We start from the raw sequence: 22,289 nt of genomic DNA, 5'->3' as shown, positions 1-22,289 counted from the left end.
GGAAGCCTTCTCCGATTAGTAAGTCACCAACAGCCATCCTCAGCACGTAGGTTTTTATACTCTATCGTGGCATTCATATATATATATATATATATATATATATATATATATATATATATATATATATATATATGCACCTATTTAATTGTACTGTCCATATTTTATTCCACTGTTTCTTGCTAACATTTATACAACTATTAGTATAGCCTTGTTCTTCCTTCTGCTCCCATTATTTGTGATAATGTTTGTTTGTCTTCACAATTGGATGGCAAGTTGCTTGAGGGTACACTCATATCTGTTAACTCTTTGGTACTCTCTCTAGTTCTTTGTTCAGTGCTCTGCACACAATAAGCCCTCAATAAATACCATTGGTTAATTAACTGGTTGATGAGTAGAAGGCTTATAGGGTAAATTAAATTCAGTTGCCATGATATGTGCTGTCTGTAGCAAATTTTGGGGTTATTTGAACCAGATTCTGCCCCAGACTTCCAGCTTTGTTCCGTTGTTTTTAGTGCATTAGGCAGCTTCCCTGCTTCTCTAAAAGGATAAATGATGACATTTACATTTAATTTCTCCTTGCGTGGCTCACTCTGTCAGAATCAAGTTCGGGGGATGACAAGCACAATCTCTACTGCAGTAAAAAGTATTAAATGGATATCTGTCCATTTGTAATTTTTTTAAAAGTCATGTTGCTTTTTAATGGAAGCAGTTTAACACTGAGCACTCTCTTGTATATTCGCCAGTTCATTGTCTCATCAAGATTCTTACGTACATAGTATAAGGCACTTTATAATCATCAATATTGGATGAATGATGTGCTTTTTGCATTAGGTAGATATAGATCTTTATGCCCATTCCAAGTGGTATGAAATAGCTTCTTGGAACATTAATATGATTTGCTATTTTACATATTGAATTAACTACAGAAAGCCATCTGGAGTCATATATGTCTGTATGTCTTGTATATTTACAGTAGAAAGAAAAATCAAAAGGCATAAATGAATATGGAACTCTGCCACATTTACTTAAACATTTAGTATCACTTTATACACAACCCACAGCTGTCAATAAATCAGGTGAAGTCACTGTTCAAACTGCTTTTGCTGTTTCAAGTAGCTAGTGCAGTAATACCTGTTGATTTTGTTGAGAAGCAAATACCTGTTGCTTTTTGTTGTTCTACTGAGAAACAGCATGGCGTAATGGAAAGAGCCCGGTCTTGGGAGTCAGAGGACATGGGTTCCAATTCCCACAGCACATTTGTCTGCTTTGTGGCCTTGGGCAATCCCCTTAGCTTCTCTGTGCCTCAGTTACCTCATCTGTAAAACGGGGATTTAGACTGTGCGCCCCAGGTGGGACAACCTGATTACCTTGTATCTACCCCACTGCTTAGAACAGTACTTGGCACATAGTAAGTGCTTAACAAATACCATAATTATAATTAATTATTATTATCATTTTGTGACAGTCACTGTTCCAACTGCTTTTGCTATCTCAAGATGCTAGTGCAGTAATACCTGTTGATTTTGTGATAGTTTAACTGCTTCCTTCTTCAACAGCTTGTCACATTCTCCATATGTCGAGCCATTAAACCCTTTGGGGCAGGAGGTTTAGGAGAGTTCTTTCAGTTTTCTAGCTATTGCTGACTCTCATGACGGCGAGACACAGCTAAGCCCTAAAGTCTTCGGCTCTAATTGGAGCAATAGCTAATCAATTGATCAGTGCTATTTATTGAGCATTTACTGTTTACTAAGCACTTGGGAGAGTACAGTGCAACAGAGTTGGTTGACACATTCCCTTACCACAACAAGCTCACAGTCTAGAGTCTAAATGTAAATTATTACATTTAATATAATGTAAATTATATTTACATTAATATAAATGAATAAATTAAGGATCTGTACATTCATATTGCTGTTCTGGTATGGACACCCTCTTGCCCTGATAGGTAATCGAAGTCCAAGAGAGTTGTTTTAGTGAGCAGTCTATCCATGGACTCTATGGATGGAGCCAGAGTTTTTGGTATAAATGTAGTAGACGACCTTCTGGAGGCTCAGTTTTCTACTGAACTCTGAAATTGCATGAGAGAAAGACATGAAGCTAAATAAGCTAAAGCCAAAGCATATTTTCATCTTGAACTTAATAAACTGCCCTAAGGCAAATGATATCACTGTGAATTTCTTAAAAAAATCAGTCATTTTAAGAGCAGTTGCCATAGGGAAAGTGTCTGGTGTTTCTTCCATAAGATTGCATCGCAGTTTTTTATTAACAATAATAATTCTGATATTTGAGTGCGTACTGTTTGCCAAGTGCTGTGTTTAGCACTGGGATAGTTAAATCAATCAGATCAGACACCATCTCCTTCCCACATGGGGCTTATGGTCTGTGGGAAGTCAAATGACTTGTGTAAGGTCACACAGCAGTAAGAGGCAGAGCTGGGGTCTCCTGACTCCCAGTCTTGGTTCTTTCCACCAGGCCATGCCATGTCAATGCTTTTTTTGTCTTCTGTATTACCCCCTCTAGCTGAGTAGAGCAATCCATGGATACTAACAGTTCTTCAGTCATTCGACCATGAACTCTTCTACTAAAAACTCTCTCTGGCTTTCCTGTTTGCGGCTGTCAATTTTGAGATGAAACCCCTTAAAATATATCTCAAATCAGCGCTTCTCTTTGAGGAAAAACCCTGCTGCTGTTCCTGCTGCTACTATGATAGATGATATTATCCATCAGAGACAAGTGCTAACTCTTGGTCTCGTGCTTAGTGGGGCTGGTGGTTTCCTCCAAGCAGAACAACTGCATTAGAGAAGCAGCATGGCTCAGTGGAAAGAGCCCGGGCTTTGGAGTCGGAGGTCATGGGTTCAAGCCCCAGCTGCACCAATTGTCAACTGTATGACTTTGGGCAAGTCACTTCACTTCTCTGTGCCTCAGTTACCTCATCTGTAAAATGGAGGTTAAAACTGTGTGCCCCCCGTGGGACAACCTGATCACCTTTGTAACCTCCCCAGTGCTTTGCACATAGTAAGCACTTAATAAATGTCATTATTATTATTATTATTATTATTATTATTATTTGCCTGTTGCCTGGCCTGGGTGGAAGTGCATTCCTGAGATCTGAGATTTCCTGTTAGTAGGGGGAGGGCAGTGATAGAGTTACTGTGACAGGAGCCAGTAAGGTTGTGTGGACAAGTTTCTGGAGTTGTAACCTGCAGTCTCCTCCCTCTTGGCCCATTTAATTTAGTCTCGGCTGTCTCTAAGTTCTACCAATCAATCACTGATATTTGTAGAGCGCTTTCTCTGCACAGTGCATTGCATGCAGTGCTGCCCTCAAGGAACTTACAAGTAGCAGTATGGCCTAATGGAAAAAATACGGGCTTGGGAGTCAGAGGCCAAGGGTTCTAATCTGGGTTTCACCACTTGCCTGCTGTGTGATCTTGGGCAAGTCACTTAAGCTCTCTATGCCTCAGTTTCCTCATTGTACTTCCCAAGCGCTAAGTACAGTGCTCCGCACACAGTAAGCACTCAATAAATACGACCGAATGAATGAATCTGTAAGATGAGAATTCAAAAGCTGTTCTCCTTCCTACTCAGACCATGAGCCAGGGGGCATAGCTCAGGGGTAAAACATTTGACTGCAGATCAAGAGGTCCCCGGTTCAAATCCGGGTGCCCCGTGCCTGGTGGCCTGTATTTTCAGCGCTTAGAACAGTGCTTTGCACATAGTAAGTGCTTAACAAATGCCATTATTATTATTGAGACACGGACTGTATCCCACCTGATTAACTTGTAACTACCATAGCACTTAGGACAGTGCCTGACACATGGTTAAGAACTTAACACATACAATCATCCTCATTACAGATGTAGTGAGAGCGATAGGAGAAAGTAAAAGAGAATATAAATATGTACCTAAGTGGTATGAGGGTTGTAAGTAAGTGCTTAGGTGAAGCAGAAGTGCTGATATGAGAATTGGTGGGTGGATAGCCACTGGGGAGATTAGAAATTAATTGGTGGAGGTCTCCCAGAGGTGATTTAATTTCAAAAGGGCTTTGAAGTTGGGGAGAGCTGTGGTCTTTCGGATACAAAGTTGAAGGGAGTTCCAGGCCGGAGGTGACGGTGAGAATAAGAGGTCTGCAGCGGGAGAAATGAGGGATAGTGAGTAGGTTAGTTTGAGATGCTCCATGAGTGCAGTGTGGAATGTAGGGAGAGAAAAGAATAGGTAAGTAGGAAGGAGAGCACTGATGGAATGCTTAAAACCAGGACTGGCAAAGGGAAAGACTGGAGATCAATAACGAGGCTGATGCAGCAGCCAAACCAAGAGATGATACTAGTGCCTGGACTAGTATGGTAGCCATTTGAATAGAGAGGAAGTGATGAATTTTGGAAGTGCTGTGAAAGAAGAACTGATACGATATAGTGACAGATTGACTGTGGGCATTGAAAGAGGAGTCAAGGATAATGCCAAGATTGTGGACTTGAGGGATCTACTTCAGTCAATCAATCAATGGCATTTTTTGACAGCGTGGCTCAGTGGAAAGAGCACGGGCTTTGGAGTCAGAGGTCATGGGTTCAAATCCCGGCTCTGCCAATAGCCAGCTGTGTGACCTTGGGCAAGTCACTTAACTTCCCTGTGCCTCAGTTACCTCGTCTGTAAAATGGGGATTAAGACTGTGAGCCCCCCGTGGGACAACCTGATCACCTTGTAACCTCCCCAGCACTTAGAACAGTGCTTTGCACATAGTAAGCACTTAATAAATGCTATCATTATTATTTTTTGAGCACTTGCATGTGCAGAGCACTGTGGGAGAGGACGAAAAACAACATAACAGATTTATTGAAAAGCTTTCCAAAATTCTGGATTTAAGCCTGGAGGTTCAAATGTACAAGAATATCCATTGTAATACACCTAAAGGGTTATGAAGTACATCCTTGTTAATGATGAAAACAGGATTATAATTTGAAGAGGAAGAAAAACTTGCCCTATGGATTTAATATTTTTGATTCTCATATTAAGATTTCATCTCTTCTCTGGGAAATCAGTTTGTTGCACTAGACTAGCCATGTCTCGAGGCCCTTTTTAACTCTCCTGAACATAATAATAATAACAGTAATAATACTCAGAACCTTATCCACCCAAACAACAGTATTTCCTATGCAGTTGGCAAAGGAAGAAGGAGCTGATTTTTCTGGTTTTTTTGAACATATGCACCAACTTAAGAACCTCTTCACAGATTAAGGGGTTACAGAAGGGTTTTACAGTCTCAAATCCCCAGCTCACTGGGAGGATTTCAGATTCAAGAGCTATCCAGGGTATGAAATGGGTTTAGTGCTTGGCCTATCAAACCTTCACTTGGAATGTCAGGGGTGATGATTCACATCTTTTCAAGTAGAGTGGTGATGTGCCCCCCTCGCTTCAAACAGGACTACAGTTAAGCACCTGCTCGTGTGTTTGTGTGTATGTTTGTGTGAGAATTGTACCTCTGTTGCCCAACTACCCTTTCTTTCCAGGGTCCTTGAGTTGAGGGAGGAATGCCTGTGGAGACTGAATTAGATAATCAATTGAAATCTGGTTTCCGATGAGACTGGGCTCCCGAGGCTGTCTTTGTGAGACCTGCTAATGATGCGTGAAACCCAATGGACTAAGAAGGCCTCTCTTTTGATATCTTAAATAGGATTGAATGAATTTGCCATTGTGTTTGAAATAGAGGGACAACATCTTTTTAGGATCCTCTATCTGAGCAGTGGGATACAACTGATAATTCTTTAACTGGTTCACTGAGTCTAGGCTGACAGGCACGGGTCTTCCCAGTTGGCTTAGGACACTCACTGGACAACAGTTGGAATTATCTTTCATTCAGACTCAGTGCCCTTCAGTTTCCACCTAAAAGTAGAAGTACGGTCATTTGGAAAAAAATTCAGACTCGCCTGTCAATTTAAAATGAATTAGTCATGTAAACTGTCATTCGGGTATGCAAAGCTAGTGTGGAATCAATGCACAAATCACCACTGCACTCCAATTTCCAGCATCTTTAACCCACACTACCCGAATGAGAGAATTTGAATTTTGTCCACCTAATTACAACTTTTGATTAAGAATGTTTTTTCAAGGAGATGCTGTGTTGATTTCACTAATTCCAAATTACACTCATTTTAATACTGCTAAGCTTCAGTTTGGGACAGTTTCCTTGTAATTCTATCACAGCTAGTAGTGACAGCTCCACACTGCTTGAGTGCCTCATATTTTACATCGCAATTTAGGTTTCTGAAATTAAAAATGTGGGGGACCCATTATTAGTAATCTTTCTAACCACAAAAATCAAGGTTCCAAATATGCCCACTTTGGGTAGAGGTAGTTTCAAATATAAATTGCAGTTTCAAAAATGAAGGCCGAGCTGAACAATTTTCTTTAGAGAAATTAAATGAGTAATTAGACGAACAATAATGTGAAATATGAACCGGGAAACTACAACTGGCGTAGATTTAGCTTCTAGTGTCTCGCTTATTTGAAATCACTTCTCTCTATTCCAGAAAATGGCTTTCGCTGCCAGGTGAAATTCAAGGTAATCATTTTAACCTCAAAGTTCTGCATGATTAAGTCTTTATTTAATCTTCTGAAGAAGAGATCTTTCCATACTCAAACTTTTGAGATAATCAGGGCACTTCTTCAACTAAATACTTACTATGTTTGGTTTCTTAGAGAATGAGACTAGATCGTCCTCAGGAGTGAGCTGAATAAATCACAGCTGTCAATTTTCAGTCACATTTAACTTTCCAATTTTCCAGATTAGGTCATTGCTGGACTGCTATGGGAGACATGTTAGTGCTTGCAGTTGGGGTCTAAGTTCAGTGCATTTCTATTTAGTCAAAAATAATTGCTTTAAAAATACAGCTAAACTAGGAAACAAAACAATAATAGAAGTAAACATAAAGCCATTAGAAAGTTTAAAGACTGGAATCTAAATATTTAAAATAATTCCCTTGTTTCTCAAAAAAAAAAGATAGCTAGGAGTAAAAATATTCAAATACGTGACCAGGTCCAGATGCCAAAGTTAACAGTAAAGAATACTTCAGAAGTTATTGCATTTTGTTGACACAAAGTTTCTTCCTAATATATGTGGTTTGTTTACTCAGAGCAGGTAGAATTGACGGAAATTGAAAATAAAACCTTGCAGAGTTACAATAAACTTGAGGATCTTTCCCAAGCTCCTCAAATATTATAAAGGCCTAGAGAATGCTGCCTTCCCAAAGGAGGAGATAAATGAAAGGAAGGGAAATGCCATTTGAGAAATTCCACCCTTCATTTTAAAAGTGTCAGGTTACATTCTTTATGCAGAGGAAGATTTAGTTATTATTTGGCTCAAGACAGGATTATTATTTAAAAAGACATCATTATAAAACTTTTTTTAGACATGAGGCCTTGTAAAAAAAACCATAATCATCACATTATCCCCAGTTCTTTCGTTAAGGATTTCTAGATTCAGTTGCTTATGCTGAATCTGCCCTTTCCCCTTTGCTGTGCCAATTGCTACTGATTCCTCTTGGGAAAAGGAACAGTCCATCAATTTGTTTACTGGCTGAGAAGGATACCTGGCAGTTTTCCGGCGCAAAATGAGCCGCTCCCTTGTTAGGGTGTTTGATCCTTTTGCAGGATCTGCCATCTGTTGAATAAATATAGGCATGTGAGAGTTTAAAGCAAATCACTCATAATAACATACAGTGCTCCATCGACTTGACCCCCGTGGTATTAAGACTCTGCGTCATATTAGACCATTTGTAAATTATCATTAGGAATGAAGCAAAGCGTGAGTTTGATTTTCAAGATTTCTATTGAAAATAGTTTGCATGCGAAATATGCCTTAGCCGCTTCTTTGGGACATGGGTTGTTTTCAGGCTGCCCATAGTCAACCTTGTTTTTGTCTTCTCTCCACCAACTTTCCACCATCTTGCCCCAAAGTGTAACCCTGAGGAATGAAAAGCCACTTACTCGTTAGGGGAATAATTTGAACCACAGCAAGGAAGACAAATTTATATATATATATATATATATAAAGGTGAATGCATATTTGAAGTTTTCATTCCATTTCTCAATTTCCTGTCCTCTTATTTCCAGGAAGCTCCTAGAAGTTTTGCGTTGCATAGTTGGAAGTTCCTTTTCAGTACTTTATGACAATTGCATAATGACTCTGATTTATATATTGAAAAGATAATTTGCTTATTCTTTGCAAACGTTTTTATTTTGCATGCCTCTTCCAGAGTATGCCTGGGCTTAAAAATCCTCTGAACTGCTATCTTCAGACAGGACTAGGCTCCTCCTACTAAACATGTAGGCACCAATTTAAACCATTGTTTATGACGCATTCCCCCAGTTTTTAAGCTAGAGTTTCTCTGGGTTTATGACACTCACGGTGCCTGAAAATTGCTATATGGTAGCGAATCTAGTACCAGGCTTCCCAACTTTGACCATCGTGAGGCCCATTTTTCCACCACCGCAAAACTCGAGAGCAATTAGCAAGTCCTGCCAGTGGATTTCAGGCTCCTTGAAGGCAGGGATCACGTCCACTACCTCTATTGTAGTACAGTCTCCCAAGCAATGAGTGTGGTAGGCTGCACACCATAAACACTGAGTAAAGACCACCGATTGCTTTGTCTTCCCCTTCTCACATGCCCCAGTTGTGGTCCCAAATCTGATCTTTCCTCAAGGGCAGCTGCCACAATAAACCTCCGAATCCTGTGGGATAGGGGAGGGGCATGGACAAGAGATGGGAAGACTGATCTGGAAGCTATTTGCAAATTTTCCTCCTCTCTTCTCCCCCATTATGGAAGAGTGAGAAAAAAAATCTCCTCCATGAGGCCTACCCGGACCAATTCCCTTATCCATTCATTCATTCATTCATTCAATTGTTGTTATTGAGCACTTACTGTGTGCAGAGCACCGTACTAAGCGCTTGGGAAGTACAAGTTGGCAACATATAGAGACGGTCCCTACCTAACAGTGGGCTCACAGTCTAGATCCCTGATCAAGTCCGTTCCATCAGTCACCTTTAGCACTTCTGAGTAGAAATTATAACAATACTAATAAAAATGGTGGTATTTTTAAGCACTTACTGTGTGCAGAACACTGTGCTATGCAGGTGCTTCCATTACACCAAAATTAATCAATGTATTTGAGTGCTTACTGTATGCAGTGCCCTTTGCTAAGCACTTGAGAGAGTACAATACAGTAGACACGTTTCCTGCCCGCTATAAGTTTACAGTCTGGGGGGTGAGACAGACATTCATTTATAGATGTACATATGTGCCATGGGGATGTTCTCTTCCCATTGCTGCTGTGGCTTTCCCTGCTGCTCCTTCCCCAGTGCCTGTTCCCATTCCAGGCTGTGCTATGTGAGGGCTGACAGGAGGGAGGAGAGGTGTCAGCTGTGTCTACACTCATGAAGATGGGGTCAAGGCATAGACCCATATTGGGAGTCACCTAATAAGGGCAACCTAGACCTCCCACAGTTCACAAGCTCCCTTGAGATCCACGCAGACTGTCAGGGCATCCGACCCTCTACGAAGCCACCTCACGAGCCGCCCGAAGGAGTCACTCCAGGGGCTGGCAGGAGTGGCAGGCTCACTCTGGCTCTGAGCAGCAAGAAACCGTAAGTGCTACCAAGGCAGAGGCAGTATCTACTCACTTTGCCCACCTGACTCAGAACCTGGGAACAGGATTTATAGAGGATGAATTTGTAGAGGGTGATGGATGCCCCCACATATCATAGTTAGCTCCTCGAGAACAGGGCTGTGTCTTGTGTTCTCTGGAATGCTGTGCTGTGCCATCAGCAGGCACTTGCTAAACACCTTCGATTGTTGGCTGATGACTGTAAGCTCATTGTGGGCAGGGAATGTGCCTGCCAACTCTCTTGTGCTGTACTCTCCCAAGCACTTACTACAGTCCTGTGCACATAATAAGCACTCAATAAATACCATTGATAATGATGGGTTAGGTTAGCACAGAGCAGAGTCATTGAACCCATCAGTATGAGGAAAGGGAATGATTCCCCTTCTGGTGTACCCTACTGACCTGAGGGGGACACCCTGACCATACTTCATTTATTTGAAGTTTCTTACTCCCTCTACTTTGACAGAAATCCCCATGTAGGATAAGGGATTGTGTCCAATCTGAGAATCTGGTATCTACTCCAGTGCTTAGTACAGTGTAGTTCAGAGTAAATGCTGAACAAATACCATAATTATTATTTGACCTCAGGATTTCTCCCTCAACACTCCACCCGGCTGGGCCTCCATCAATGAATTCTCTCAGCCATAAAGTAAAATCAGTTCCCCAACCCACTTCTGACTTCCAGAGAGATGGGAAGAGCAGGAGAAACACTGTGTACCCTTGGAAAGAAAGAGGCCACCCCTACAGAAACTGTTTCCTTGGGCTTTGATGTTTCCAAAATGACTTACATTTGGGATCAGATGTCCCTGCTGGTTTTCCAAAAAGTATTTGGAATGATTCATTTTTATCACATTTTTCAGATGATGTTTTTATACTCTTAGGCTATTTCTTTTCAAATATCTTGCAGTTTATGCTCTGTGGGATGACAAGTGATTTTGATTGTTGAAAGTTTTGGTTGGAAATGATGAACTGGAAACATGTTAATGCAGTAAATTGGGGCTGGGAACCACACTAGCTAGAGTGAACCTATATGTAATTATGGTACCAGTGAAGCATTTACTATAATAATAATGATGGCATTTATTAAGCGCTTACTATGTGCAAAGCACTGTTCTATGTGCCAAGCACTATTCTAAGCCTTGGGACTGATACAAGTTAAGCAGGTTGGAAACAGTCCCTGTTCCACATGGGGCTCACACTCTTAATCCCCATTTTACAGATGAGGTCACTGAAGCCCAGAGAAGTTGTGACTTGTCCAAGGTCACACAGCAGACATATGGTGGAGCCAGGATTAGAACCTTCTGACTCTCAGGCTCTAGCCAGTAAGCCACACTGTTTCTCTGCTTATAGGAGGCATGGCATATTGAGAGATCCTGAAGGCCAAACTTTTTTCAGGATCTCACACCTTCAATTGTCATTTTTCCCCCTAGCACGTCCAGCTACATATGCTAACCGCCCTTTGACCTGGAATTTGACCTGGGCTCTTCTATTCTGACATTCCTGTGCACAGAATGCTGAGGCAGTGTTAACTTGGCATCCATAAAGGAGGCAAGGAGTCACATGGAAGAAGCTTCCTAACAGGAAGATAAGTGCATTTCTGTCAACAGGACCTAGATCCACACCCCACTAAGCTGTGGTGAGATAAAATACTTTGGGGTTTATGTGTGCTCCTCTCTCAGGAATCTATCCCGGGACACTTTAACACTTTCAGTCACAGGCCTACTGAGTTAGTGTGTGGTCATGGCTAGAGCTAAGCAAATGGAGGAACCTCTGGTTTCTGAATTGCAGGGGCTTTTTGCTTGCCCCAGGTTGATCATTGGTGTCTCCTAAGGAGAGCTGCAATCAGCAGGAAGACCATGATGAATTGCAAAGAGATGGCCTACCCTAGCCAGGCAGAGAAAGTGACCCTTTAAGCTACCTAGGACCTGAATTCACCTTTATTTCAGGGAGTATAAAATCTGAAACACTGGGCTGCATGCTGGCTGTCAGCTCACAGGGGATTGCCCTAAATGATACTGAAAATAGGTGACCCCCTGGGATTCACTGAACACAGCCAGTGCTCAAACTTAGGACCCAACTCCCTTCTGAGGACTGTGTCTTCAGTTGAAATGTGTCAGAGTCCATTTTTTCACAGGAACAATGTTATACATGGAGCGGAGGGAGGTGTTAGCTCCTGATCTGATGATCAGAATGATTCAGGTGGCCCAGAATTGTGGACTCACTCAGTTCTAGTTCTGTCAATATAGCTGTGTTAATGTACTTCTATTGAGTCAGAGATGTTCTGTGATAGGCTAGCCAACTTTTATTCGATTAGAATATAAAATGGTGTATTGACCATCCCTGGTGACTTTGCTTCATAAACAATCATGTTTATTGAGTGGTTAATGTGCAGGGTGCACTGTACTAAGTGCTTGGGAGAGTACAATAAAACAACTGGTATACATATTCTCTGCCATAACAGGTTAGACGTCTAGAGGGGATTCAGACATAAATATAAATAAATTACAGATATGTGTGTAAATACTATGGGGCTGAGGGAAGGGTGAATGAAGGGTGTGAATTCAAGGGCAAAGGTGACACAGAAGGGAGTGGGAGAAGAGGAAATACAGGCTTAGTCGGGGAAGGACTTTTGGAGGAGATATGCTGCCAATAAAGTTAAAACCCAATGATCAGGCAAACCCCTCCACCTCCTCTTTATTTCCTCTCCTTTTCCTCCCCCGACTGTGTCTTTTAGAATTCTTTCCCCCTCATCCGATGGCGGCAGTACACCTCTGCCCATCAGTGCCCTTGGAACTAGTGCTGTAAAGGGAAGCTATTGTTGCAAAATCAAAACGGATGCATTGTAAAGCTGGAGAGGTGTAAATTTAGATGTCCTCTGAGTGCCTTTTCTGAAACCTCTTGAATCAAGGACCACCTGTAGCAATTTTGTGTGTTGGACACTGTATGACTTTGGGCAGGAAATTGCCTCTTTTTCCCCAGTCTATCGGTCAGTGGTAGTTATTGAGTGATCACTCTGTAAAGAGCAGTGTACTGAGTGGTAATACAGTACAACAGAGTTGGTGGACACAATCTTTGCCCAGGGGGAGTTAACAATTTAGTCAGAAGCTTCTCTGGGGATTCTGGGTCTCTCTCTGAGACTCTGCAGGCTGAGAAGTACCACTATTGTTTTGGGTTTAAAAGGAGGGAAGAGAAGGCCAAAATAGGAAAAATGACTGAAAAATTTCCCAAGGTGATTTAGGTACTCATTCTTGCACACTGAGAAAGTTCCTTGAATCTGGGCCTTTAGGCTGGGCCAGATAAGCGAAGTGGGGGGTTAAGGGAATTATTAGACCAAAAATTCCATAAAAAGCCCTTTTAATTGAAGTATCAACAATAGGGGAAAAGTGTTTTTTGGGTTTTTTTAAATTGTCCCCCCAACAAATTGCCGCAGATTTCCAATTGCCCGGGGAGCTGAGTCCTAGAGTACAAGTGTGTTTTTTGCCCAAGTTGTAATCAAAGCCTCTCTGCCCATCCCACCCCGTTTTTTCCTGTTAATTTTTCAGAGTAAAAATAGGGTGGCAGCATCTCCCTCTTTGGGGGGGAAAAAAAACCAACGGCTCTGGTTTGGTTATAGCTCTGCCTGGCTCTGATGTCACTGCTGTTTGCATGCCTGCAGGCAAGGTGGCCCTCTCTGGGGATGGGAACTGCCAAGAGGTGGAAGCTGACTGCTCCTGGTCAGGGCACAGAGAAAAGCTCTGCCCATATGCTCAGCCCGGGTGTTGGGGATGTTATGCTCCCAGGGCTGGCAGAGATACCCGAGGCAGTATGGGGGGCAAGAGGTGGCCTGTTTTCAAAGTTGAATGAAAGGCAAAACCTGGGTTAGAGAATTGAAGTTTTTGAGGAGGCCTGCTCAGAGTCGTTTTCATTAATTCTCCCCATTCTGCGGATCATTCTGCAGTTGATGAAGGGATTTTCTTTTTTTTTTCCCTTTTTTTCTCAGATAGAGATTTTTAATAGATCGAGGGGAAAGTGACCAAATGGTTAAGGAATGGATCTGAAGACTAAAAGCTCCTTGTGGGCAATGATTGGCTCTACGAACTCTGTTGCATTTTTCTCTCACAATCAATTAATCAATCAGTGGTATTTACTGAGCACTTACTGTGTGCAGAGTACTGTTCTAATCTCTTGGGAGAATACAGTACAACGGAGTTAGTAGGCATATTCTTGCCCATAGTGAGCTTACAGTCAAAAGGGGGAGACAAATATTGCTCTAAATAAATGAATTACAGATGCATATGTGTAGCGTGAATACCGAGTGTCCAAAGGGTACAGAGCCCAGTGCATAGATGATTCAGAAGGGAGAGGGATTTGAGGAAAGAGCTCTTAATCGGGGAGGGCCTCTTGGAGGAGGTGTGAACTTAATAAGGCCTTGAAGGAAGGCCTTGAGAGTGGTGGTTTGGGAGTCTGTGGAAAGGAGGGAGTTCCAGGCTAGAAAGAGAAGTTGGGAAAGGGGTTGGCAGACAGGCGAGATGGGGGCACAGTGAGCAAGCTTGGTACTAGAGGAGTGAACCGTAGTAGATCAGAGAAGTGAAGTAGGAGCCACAAGCTGACTGAGTGCTTTAAAGCCCATGATAACGAGTTGCTGTTTTATGCCGAGGTGGAGAGATGGGAACTGAATTTTTGTTTTAGAAAAATGATCTGGGTCACAGAATGAAGTAAGGAATAAAGTAGGGAGAGACAGGAGGCAGCGAGGTCAGCGAGGAGGCAGATGCAGTAGTTGAGGCCAGATGTGATGAGTGCTTAGATGAGCATATTAGCAGTCTGGAAGGAGAGGAAAGGACAGATTTTAGCCATGTTGGGAAGATAGAACTGGAAGGATTTGGTGGCAATTATTAAATAGGCTGTATGTGGTCAGGCTACTTAAGAAAGAAGAGAAGCAAAGATCTAAATGACCCAAACATTATAAAACTGAACCCTGAATAGCTGAGGGATGGCCGTACTTCATTTCCTCACTCTATCAGTCAGCTGTAGCTACTGAACACGTATTTGCAAAGCACTCTGCTGGGGGCCTGGGAGAGTACGATTTTTGTTGATAATAACATTTTTTGACTTACTTGTGATGAAGTACATGTACTCCCTCTCTGGCTTTCATATATTTCACTGGCATCTGAAAAATATGATTGACAGACACATTTTATTATCCCTGAGGACACCTGGGCAAATGTTGCTTAAAATTATATTTGTCATTGTCCCTTAGGGCTATGCTAGTATTCCTGAGAGAGGACTTTATCTTTGGCCTTTCTTTAACAGCTGATATCTCCCCACCCCTTTCATCCACACCTGGGGCTCCAGGTATTCTGCTGTTGTGCATTTGGAAGAGAGAAGTTTAAAAGAGTGGAAACTTAGTGTCTGTGTGTATATATGTTTTTCCCTTTAATGAATACAAGGCTCGAGACAGAGTTTTTGAATTGCGTACTATCTCTTGGCCTTAAATGGTAATGGTTTTGAGTCCAGTCTCTAATCCTGTTGTGTTTTATTTGAAGGCCTCACCCTGGCCCTGATTTAGCTATCCTCTTGATTTTGACTTGAATCCTGATGACAGTTTTCCACTGAATGGGGTTGTGGATGAGTTGATTTTGAATTTGAACAGTGCTAATGCTTGGAATTTATTGACTGCTGTCCTTTAAGTTATTCTCCCCCTTTTCAGTAAGTCAGTCATATGTATTGAGTGCTTACTATGTGCAGAACACTGTCCTAAGCACTTGAGAGAGTACAATATAACAGACACATTCCCTGTCCACAATGAGCTTACCATCTAGAGCTTAGTCTGTTGTGTTGAAAATAAACACAGTATTGTGCACTTTACACAGAGAAAGTTAAGACAATACTGAACCATGGAACAATGTTCATAAATGCTGTGGGTTTTGTGTTTTTTTTTTCATTGTGTGGATATGGCCTTAGAACTTTGTAAGGCATTGCACATTGAGATTTCCAGTCTTTTAACTGGAGGTACAAGGCTAACCAAGCATTATGGATTAAACTGTGGGTCCAATCGAAAGAGGACACACGAGCAAATAGTACAAAAAGCTCTCAACCCTGCAGTTGGGCTGTAGTGAATTTAGAATTAGGCAGTTCTGCAATAATCAAGAGTAAAAGTGAAGTATTTCCCCATGTCCCCAAATTCTACAGCTGCCCTAGGGCTGTCTTCATCGACAGTGATAAAACTGAAATCTGTTTTGGCAGCCTGTTGCTTTTGAAGTAGAATGTTTGATTAATTCAACAGGATCATGTTCTGTCTCCTATTTCAGGTCCCCCTTCCCTTTTACTTCTATGTACTTGGATCTGTGACCCTTGGGCATTTGGTATTCACACCACCCTCAGCCCCACAGCACTTATGAATGTATCTATAAATTATATATTATAAATTATTTAATGTTTGTTTCCCCCTCTAGACTGTAAACTCACTGTGAGCAGGGACTGCATCTACCAGACTCTGTTGTATAGTACTCTCCCATTGCCTAGTACAGGTATCTGCACAAAAGTAAGTGCTCGATAAACATCATGGATTGAATGATTAACTGAAGTTGGCCAAATACCATCTGTTTGTTCACACCCAAGATTTAAATGGCACAAAAGGAGCATTTATGGCATAACTGAGGTTCTTGCTCTAGGTTTTCGGTTATCAGTTGCAGGCCCATGGAAACACAGCCTGGAAATTTTTGTTCACTCAGCATCGTCAACCACAGGATTAATTAATCATCTTCTGTTTGCCGAGCTCACTAACTTGGCACTTGGGGTCACTGAGTGAAGACAGGTTCCCTGCCTCAAAGAACTCGCATTATTTTCCAGGGTTCGCTTAGCTCGAGTGGTGGTAGTTCTGAGCCTTCTAGGCTCTCTATGAGTGTAAAACCTGGAACAATTACTAGGATTGGGCTGGGGCTGTAGAATGGGGGTACCTCTATTTCTGAGATTTATTTTTTTTCCAAGGTTAACCTTAAATTAGATGGTGCCCTCAATGTACTTGATTGTAATGTGGTTTAGTGGAAATCATAGGGGCCTGGGACTTAGGAGATCTGAGTTCTAATCCTGACTCTCCCTCTTCCCTACTGTGTGAACTTGGAAAAGTCCCTTAACTGTGCCTCTGTTTCTTCATCTGTGAAAATGGGGAGAAGAAATCCTTTCTTCTTTGCCCTTAGACTGTGAGCCCTGTGTGGGACAGGGACTGTGTCTGATCTGATTATCCTGTGTTTAGCACAGCACTTGGCACCTAGTAAGTGCATGACAAATAATACAGTTTTTTTTATTATTTTTAATAATTGATTCCTTCATTTAGAAATAACAGACAACTCAACAAGATGGGATAACTATATTCAAAGGCTTTTAGATGAGTAACATCATTAGCTGTAGTGGAGGAGGGAGCAGTCGAACGGGCTAGGAGCTGTATCCTCTAAGGAAGGTGAAAGCTGTTTCTCATTCATTGTTGAATTTATTGAATGCCTACTGCGTGCAGAGCACTGTGCTAAGCGCTTGACCAGGCTTTGTGTTACCAAGCACCTCTCTTTGGAGGAGATGAGGTGCAGTGTGTGTTTGTGTTTGTGCGTGCGTGTGGTGGCTTAACATGGACTATAGGTGGGAAGTCTCAAGTTCTTAGTACAGTGCTCTGCACACAGTAAGCGCTCAATAAATACGATTGAATGAACTTGATGAGAGAAGCCATCCTCAGGGGTGGATGAAACGCTCTCCCGGCAGATTCCCGTGAATGGCAATAACTGTTATTGCCAAGAGAGAGCAAACAAAAGCACTCACCCTTACTGAGGCCCACCTTAGGCTTGCCTGAAAAAAACGAATGGATGAACCAATGCCCAAGTGCAGGGCTTGCCTCATCATGGATGAGTATACGGAGTGTGCTCCCTCAAAGCCCACACAGAGCAGGCACATTGGTTAGAACTGAGGCGTTATTAGCTGAGACAATATCATCTGTTTCTCATTCATTGCCATTCCAAGGAAAACCCTCACTTTTCAGGATGCCATTAAAAAAACCGTTTTTTACTCAGTAAAATCCATGCCATTTGCTGGCTTTCAGGCGGTCTGTTGGTATTTTTCTCCCTGCCTCATGGGTAGAATTGCCATTTAGGTTTCTTCACCTAGAAAACCAATGTGCCCCATGCTAAGTCCCAATTCACAGATGCTAGAGTAAGATGAGATAGGGAGACCCCTTAGGAAGAGCGATCTTTAGCCAGGGAGGAAAGAACCCTGTACTGTGAAAATTCAATCCTTTGGAAAATGGTATTAGTGGGTTGGAATATAAAATGAATTCTGGTCTATCGCATCTCGGAAAAATAGAGAAAGCAAGCAAATGTTTGAAGAGACAAATGTGAGAAATACTGCATTGATGAGATTTCTGGGAGAGTTGAATTCAAATGTATGTATCTGGGCAGAGAAAACCGGAGATTGACCCAGAGAAGTTTTTTTTACTGGAGTTTTGTTGTCTAGTTGAACACATCATTTAATGTCATGGGTGTGGTGAAACATATATGCCCCATTCATTTTCACTAATGTCATCCAACTCTTGTTTAGTGGGAACTGATTACTGAAGGCTCATTATCCTACTCCTGCTTAGCTTTTGAATTAGGATACAACGTTTCATCATCGTTAACTGCAGCAGCATCTGCTCAGAAAATACTGTCTGTTAGAGATGAGTGCATAAACAGACTAGATGGTTGTTGGCGGAGCGATTAATCACTCATTGTAAAGCTGGAAAGGGGACAAGAAGAGCTGAGCGATGGGGAGATACGGGCCGTGCCTTCATAATGACCCAAAAGTGAAACAGCGTGGCCTAGTGGAAAAAGCACAGTCCTGAGAGTCAGGAGAAGTGGCTTCTAATCCCACTTCTGCCACTTTCTTGCTGTGTGAATATGGCCAAGTTATTCAACTTCTCTGTGCCTCAGTTTCTTCATCTATAAATTGGGGGTTTAGTACAGGATCTCCCTCCTTAGACTTTGAGCTCCATCTGCTCCAGGAACAATGTCCCATGTAATTGCATTGGATCATTATGAGCACTTAACAAATACCAGAATAACTGTAATAACCTCACAAGACCCCCAAGCTAACTTTTAGCAATAATAATAATGATGATGAGAATGATAATAGGCTTGGATTCTGATGGGCCCAGAAGACTCTTTACCTTATTAGCAGTTCCTTATCTGGTGGGCCGTACCTGAAGGAGAAGCTATGTTTGAGGAGAAATCAGACCTCTTACTGGCGATGGTCATCTACCTGTCCCTGTACTTTTAGTAAAGTTATTTTACTAAGGCACTTTCAATGATAACATACTAAATAATATCTCTCCCAGTTGAATATAAATATATAAAGTTTGTTTTCCAAGTCGACTGAAGATGTGCTCTCAATTCTGTAATAATAATAATAATGGCATTTGTTAAGCGCTTACTATGTGCAAAGCATTGTTCTAAGCACGGGGAGGATATAAGGTGATCAGGTTGTCCCACGTGGGACTCGCAGTCTTAATCCCAATTTTACAGATGAGGTAACTGAGGCACAGAGAAGTTAAGTGACTTGCCCAAAGTCCTACAGTTGCAAGTGGGAAGCCGGAGTTTGAACCCATGACCTCTGACTCTTAAGCCCGGGCTCTTTCCACTGGGCCATACTGTTTCTCTAGCTGATAATAGCAGTATAAATTTGGGTGACTTTGCTTGTTAGATCTTACCAGTTTGGTAGCGAGACAATGGGGCATGATAAACTCCTCGAGGACAGAAATCATGTCTGTTTTCTCTATTGTACCCTCCCAAGTGCTTAGGATCCTTGCCGTACCCCAAGTAAGTGCACTATACATCCCATTGGTTGATTGCTGGAAGGTTATTAAACTCATAAGTGCATCGCTCATGAGATTGGAGACTTCTGGGATTTAAATCCAAAGGTACTTTCAATACTTAGCACACCCCAAAGGAAAAGAAGGGTTAGAGATCCAGGATTCATTTCCTAGCTCTAAGAAAGCGCCAGGAACCTTAGCTGAAGTAGGTTCCCAAACAGACTCGGGGCCAAGGTCAAAGTTTAATTGGTATTACACCTGGGGGAAAACACACAGAATAAATAGAGACTTTCAAAGATGGAAGTTTGTCGCTATAGACCCAGAGATTAGCCAAGAGGTAGAAAGCCTTTTCCTTGGGAAACAAGATGGAAAAGGTTTAAATTGAAGCAATCCCAAATTAGATCGCCCTAGCCTCAGGGTCACAGGTGTTGGGAAAACAGAGAGAGATACCTCACCACGTGGAAATCTGCTTCCCTCTAGACTGTAAGCCGATTGTGGGCAGGGAATGTATCTGTTATATTGTTGTGTGGTACTCTTCCAAGCTCTTTGTACAGTGCCTGGCACACAATGAGAGCTCATTACATATGATTGAGTCTTCTTGTAGAGTTCCAGGCAGGAAGAGTCAGGTGGTCAACACTGGAGGTAAAAGCAGCATACAGAGAGAGGCCTTTCCTTTGGAGCAAATCTGTTGCAAAACCTAAGCTCAGCCCCATAGAGAATTGTGGCTTTCCACCTATGTCAGAGAATGTCAAAGCCTCCTAAAATACCCAGTGACTTCTGGGAAATGTAGGCAAACCTGCCCCTTTGTTCTTTGTGTCAGGTAATTTTGATCCTTTCTTTCTGTGCAGTTCCCTTGCTGACATGAAAGCAGATGTGCTTGGGAGGTTTTTAAGGCACACAATTTTGGGCATGACCTAGCTGCCTTAACAAAGGTGAGTAGGCAGAAAAGCTTGGCATGCAGTCACTGCTGACATCAGGATTACCGGGAAGAGTCTGAGAGGAGATTACTAGAAAAATCTATAAAATGGGAATGAGATACCTGGCTCCCTTCATGGTAGATTTTAAGCTCCGTTGGGGAAAGGGACTATGTCTGATAAGATAATATTGTATCTTCCCTGGCACTTAGCTCAGGGCTTGGCAAGTACTGACCACTTCATAAATACCTTTATTAGTAGTAGTATTATAGTAGTATTATATTTCTTATTGTCCCTAATGCACCCAGTGTTCACATTTTTCTACACGGATTCTGACCAAAAGTGTATTTTGCCAACAAAAAGTCTCAAAAATTGCATTTGCTCCATTAGTTCATGATTTGTATTTGGCAGAGTTGAGACTATAATGCGAGTTACATTGGAGTAGCTCAAAGAAAGTTTTGGCAATATTACCTTGTGCCCTTCTGTCCAAAGATCTCACTGTGTTTGGACTACTTACGGAGACCAAAAAGCTCCTTGCTTTTTAGGTGTTGGAATGGATACCAAATTATATATATAAAAAAATCATTGTCAGTGCTCAGAATGAACTCCTGATTCACAAGTTCCTGCTTTAATCACAGATTGATGATTCTTGCAGTTCTCTTGCTTTACAGATTAACTCTTTACAAATGGCAAATTCTTTGTGTACAGTATGCACACAAACATGAATGAACAAAAATGTAAGTTGTCAACTATACATACTTTTCTTTGAGAAAGGCAGATTCCTAAAAAAGATCAATTTGGGTCAGATCTTACTAACACTCTGGCCATTCATGCATGTTTTATGTGACCCATAACCTGGACATTTTCATTTCTGAATTGAGTATACAATGAACAGGCTTCTGTGTCTGGAAGGTTAAGTTCCCAGGAGAGAACTACATATTGTTCATAATGCAATTTTTGTTTCAATGAGACTTGATGACCTGCCTCTCCACTTCCCCCCAGGTCATCAAATAAACACTGAATTTCATCTTGGGACTAGAAACTGAAATTAAATGATTTTTCAAAGTTAGAAATCTTTAACGACTCCCTCAAGAGTTCTGTAGAACTTTCCCAAATAGATCAGTTTCCATATGACAAAGATTAAGAAAGTTTTAGTGCATGATTAAAGGCATACATTTAACAAGTCAAGGTTACTTTAGGTGCCTACAGCAGCTTCTTTATGCAACAATTTAATTTTTTAATAATTGAAATACCTGCTTTATCCTCCAATCTGTATTTGGATTTCACTTTATTTGCAAATGTTAAAATGTCTAGTATGTTTCATTCATGTGGAATGGACTATCTAATTGTGACAATGTGAACAAAAAATAAAACCTAAATAGTGCCATATGAAAATAATACACCCAATTCAAATAATGCTTAGTTGAAAAGAATGCAGAAAATACACAATGAAGTTTAATTTCTTCCCAGTAATCATACAGTCATTTTGAAAGAAGAGAAACCAATAGAAATAATGAACACAACCATCTTACTGAAGGAAAATTGCACAGTTCTGTTCAGTAATACTGATGAACACTTCTTTCCTGCAGCATCAAACTGAAGTTTTGTGGTTTTTTATATGTTGTGTACTGGGCATACTTTGGGACTATCTGTGCTACATTAGCTTATTCTGCCCCTTAGGCGTCCATAGATAGCCTTCTCTATCATTGTCAATCAATAGATGGTATTGAGCACTTACTGTGTGCAGAGCTCTGTACTAAGCACTTGGGTGAGGACAATACAACAGTGCAACTGCCTTTTATATGTGGGTGATTCCCAAATCTACCTCTCCAGCAGCCCTGACCTCTCTCCTTTGTAGTCTTGCGTTTCATCCTGCCTTCAGAACATCTCTACTTGGATAACCCACTACCCCTCAA

At 41.6% G+C, this 22,289-nt stretch overlaps 1 non-coding gene across 1 annotated transcript; it reads left to right on the top strand.

Moving 5' to 3' along the window:
* The first annotated feature begins 3,596 nt into the window (after positions 1–3,596).
* TRNAC-GCA lies at positions 3,597–3,672 on the top strand. Its single transcript has one exon. It is a non-coding gene; the product is annotated as a tRNA-Cys (tRNA).
* Positions 3,673–22,289: the final 18,617 nt, after the last annotated feature.

The sequence above is a fragment of the Tachyglossus aculeatus genome, chromosome 13 (genome assembly GCF_015852505.1).
Source record: "Tachyglossus aculeatus isolate mTacAcu1 chromosome 13, mTacAcu1.pri, whole genome shotgun sequence".
NCBI classification, from domain to species: domain Eukaryota; kingdom Metazoa; phylum Chordata; class Mammalia; order Monotremata; family Tachyglossidae; genus Tachyglossus; species Tachyglossus aculeatus.
This window is presented reverse-complemented; position numbering and strand designations above follow the sequence as displayed.